This window comes from Nycticebus coucang, chromosome 6 (genome assembly GCF_027406575.1).
Source record: "Nycticebus coucang isolate mNycCou1 chromosome 6, mNycCou1.pri, whole genome shotgun sequence".
NCBI classification, from domain to species: domain Eukaryota; kingdom Metazoa; phylum Chordata; class Mammalia; order Primates; family Lorisidae; genus Nycticebus; species Nycticebus coucang.
In genome coordinates, this window is record NC_069785.1 from 37,628,249 (window position 1) to 37,632,230 (window position 3,982).

Consider the following 3,982-nt stretch of genomic DNA (forward strand, 5'->3'; position numbering starts at 1 on the left):
AATTACAGACAGCAAATGAGGAGACAACTAAATAACTTAGTGTTGCTGCATAGTAGATCTCAACTGAAGTCATCTTTTCAACAATCACTAGCCAAAAGTAGAAGAAAGGGTATGTACATTGATTCAGGATCAACATAGACAGTGGCACAGATTAATTAGAATGGGATCAGGGAATTAAAAGTGGAAGAGTAGACTCAGGTGAGAATCTGGGTAACCAGAACAAGCTGGTTTTCAGTTATGCCCCACTCAAGAAAAGCAAGAAAAGCATTAGCCTTTTAAGAACAAATGGAGTAAGGCTAACAGGTAAAGTAGAACTACTTAATCCCAATTTTGTATCTTTCACATCATGAAAGACAAGACCTAGCACAATTGAGAGAGAAATTTTTCTGTGAAAATAGTTAAGTGGTATACTCAGATGCTCTCAAAATGTACCCAGTATCCTTAAGAAGAAATGTATACTGTGGATGTGATTCAATACCAAAATCCAAAAGAGTACCAATAACTATTTTCGTATTTTGAAAAGAATAAATTTTGCATATTCTTTACGATGTCCCTAGCTCAGTGATTTTCAAACTTTTTGACTCTGACCTACACTAAGAAATAATTCTATATTGCATCCCTCCACACACACACACACATACCCAGCTAAAACAAAATTTTTATAAGTGTTCGTTTGTCTTTACTACTTAAATTATGTTTAGATCTATTATATTGTATTCCTTTTTTAAAAAATCTATGACAGTAACTTTATGTCATGTCTACCAGTTGGGTGGCATAAAAGTCACTGCTCTGGATTATGGATGGAATTCATATGGAAGTGGATTCAGACCTATCACTCATTTCTTTGTTACTCAAATACATTTGGTCATATTCTTATTATTGGAAAATTGTTAGTGTTGTTTTTCTGGGATGAAATAAGTATCTTCATGACACTCAATATCATTGTACTTGATTGCAAATGTCTAAACTAACTACTGGACTGTAACAAAATATTGACCTGTTTGGGGATTAATTACTAGAGGAAAGTGAACAATACTGCCAAGGATAAACTTTGCAACCAAGTGCTTTGCAAAGCACTTTTATGAGTATTAACTGAAATATTTAAACAGAACCATATTGAAATGTACCAGGAAAAAAAAATCATTTAAAGCAGTGTTTCTCAACCTTCCTAATGCCACGGCCCTTTAATACAGTTCCTTTGGATCACGACCCACAGGTTGAGAACTGCTGATTTAAAGAAAATGGTTACTGTGCTTGCTTCTGCAGCACAAATACTAAAATTGGAATGATACAGAGAAGATTAGCATGGCCCCTGCACAAGGATGACATGCAAATTTGTGAAGCATTCCATATTTAAAAACCACACACAAAAAAAGAAAATGGTTATTCAATATCCATGTGAATTGAACAACCACTTCTGTGGCTCAATTTTTGGTTTTGTATATTTGGTTTTCTTTTTTTTTTATTGTTAAATCATAGCTGTGTACATTAGTGCAATCGCCTGTACCCATTCTAAGATGCACCATAGATGTGGCCCCACCCATTACCCTCCCTCCACCAACCCCCCCCCCTTCCCCTTCCTTGGCCCTTTCCCCATAGCCTTGTGCTATAGTTGGGTTATAGTCTTCATGTGAAAGCTATAATTTAGCTTCATAGTAGGGCTGAGTACATTGGATACTTTTTCTTCCATTCCTGAGATACTTTGCTAAGAAGAATATGTTCCAGCTCCATCCATGTAAACATGAACAAGGTAAAGTCTCCATCTTTCCTTAAGGCTGCATAGTATTCCATGGTATACATGTACCACAATTTGCTAGTCCATTTGTGGGTCGATGGACACTTGGGCTTCTTCCATGACTTAGCAATTATGAATTGGGCTGCAATAAACATTCTGGTATAGATGTCTTTGTTATATTGTGACTTTTGGTCTTCTGGGTATAAACCTAGTAAAGAAATTATAGGATCGAATGGCAGGTCTATTTTTAGGTCTCTAAGTATTCTCCAAACATCCTTCCAGAAGGAACGTATTAGTGAGCATTCCCACCAGCAGTGTAGAAGTGTGCCCTTTCCTCCACATCCACACCAACATTTCTGGTTTTGGGATTTTGTTATGTGGGCTACTCTTGCTGGGGTTAGGTGATATCTCAGAGTAGTTTTGATTTGCATTTCTCTGATGATTAAGGATGATGAGCTTTTTTTCATGTGTTTGTAGATCTTGCGTCGGTCTTCTTTAGAGAAGTTTCTCTTCAAGTCCCTTGCCCACCCTGAGATGGGGTCACGCGTTCTTTTCTTGTTAATACGTTTGAGTTCTCTGTGGATTCTGGTTATTAGACCTTTATCGGAGGTATAACCTGCAAATATTTTCTCCCATTCTGAGGGCTGTCTGCTTGCTTTACTCACTATGTTCTTGGCTGTGCAGAAGCTTTTTAGTTTGATCAGGTCCCTGTAGTGTATTTTTGATACTGCTTCAATTGCCTGGGGAGTCCTCCTCATAAAATATTCACCCAGGCTGATTCCTTCAAGAGTTTTCCCTGCACTTTCTTCAAGTATTTTTATAGTTTCATGTCCTAAGTTTAAATCTTTTATCCAATGAGAGTCTATCTTAGTTAATGGTGAAAGGTGTGGGTCCAGTTTCAATCTTCTACAGGTTGCCAGCCAGTAATGGAGTTAAATTGAAATCATTTCCACTTAGATCAGGAACCAGGCAAGGTTGCTCATTGTCTCCATTGCTCTTTAACATTGTAATGGAAGTTTTAGCCATTGCAATTAGGGAAGAAAAGGCGATCAAGGTTATCCACATAGGGTCAGAAGAGATCAAACTTTCACTCTTCGCAGATGATCTGATCGTGTATCTGGAAAACACTAGGGATTCTACTACAAAACTTTTAGAAGTGATCAAGGAATATAGCAATGTCTCAGGCTGCAAAATCAACACCCATAAATCTGTAGCCTTTATATATACCAACAATAACCAAGCCAAACAAACAGTCAAGGACTCTATTCCTTTCACAGTAGTGCCAAAGAAGATGAACTATTTGGGAGTATACCTAACAAAGGACGTGAAAGATCTCTACAAAGAGAACTATGAAACTCTAAGAAAAGAAATAGCCGAAGATGTTAACAGATGGAAAAACATACCATGCTCATGGCTGGGAAGAATCAACATTGTTAAAATGTCCATACTGTCCAAAGCAATATATAACCTTAATGCAATTCCTATTAAAGCTCCATTGTCATACTTTAAAGATCTTGAAAAAATAATACTTCGTTTTATATGGAATCAGAAAAAACCTCAAATAGCCAAAACATTACTGAGCAATAAAAACAAAGCAGGAGGAATCACGCTACCAGACCTGAGACTGTACTATAAATCCATAGTGATCAAAACAGCATGGTACTGGCACAAAAACAGAGAAGTAGATGTCTGGAACAGAATAGAGAACCAAGAGATGGATCCAGCTACTTACCGTTATTTGATCTTTGACAAGCCAATTAAAAACATTCAGTGGGGAAAAGATTTCCTATTTAACAAATAGTGCTGGGTAAACTGGCTGGTTTTCTTAAAGACAAGTTTTCTAAAGAGAATCATAAAAACATCTATATGAACCCAATTATCTGTACACATTTCCTCACCAAAAGAAAAGTTTTCAGTATTATCATAAATTATCAAAATGTGTAAATTATGTCTCTAAATAATTATCCTGTTTGATCAGTGCACCCAACTTAGTTTTAACTTAATTCTACACCTCTGAGTTATTTGTCTTTCATGGGTGCTCAGGGATCTCAAAACCTGCCCAAGTTTGCTATGCCAATTTCATAGCTCACATCCCTTAGTCCAAAGTTTAACATCGCCATAATGTTGGGAGATTATTTTACATTGGTTAGGCTAGGACCCTTTACACTTTCTTTGTACTTATCCTCTTGTTTTATTTCAATGCAGGATTTAGCCCTAAAAACTGTATCTAGAATGTGCTTGCTTGAG

The 3,982-nt window shown here is 36.7% G+C and overlaps 1 non-coding gene across 1 annotated transcript; it reads left to right on the forward strand.

Annotated features, from left to right (window-relative positions):
- Positions 1-1,250: 1,250 nt before the first annotated feature.
- On the forward strand, positions 1,251-1,357 carry LOC128589339 (U6 spliceosomal RNA). Its single transcript, XR_008380933.1, has one exon. It is a non-coding gene; the product is annotated as a U6 spliceosomal RNA (small nuclear RNA).
- The last annotated feature ends 2,625 nt before the right edge of the window (positions 1,358-3,982 follow it).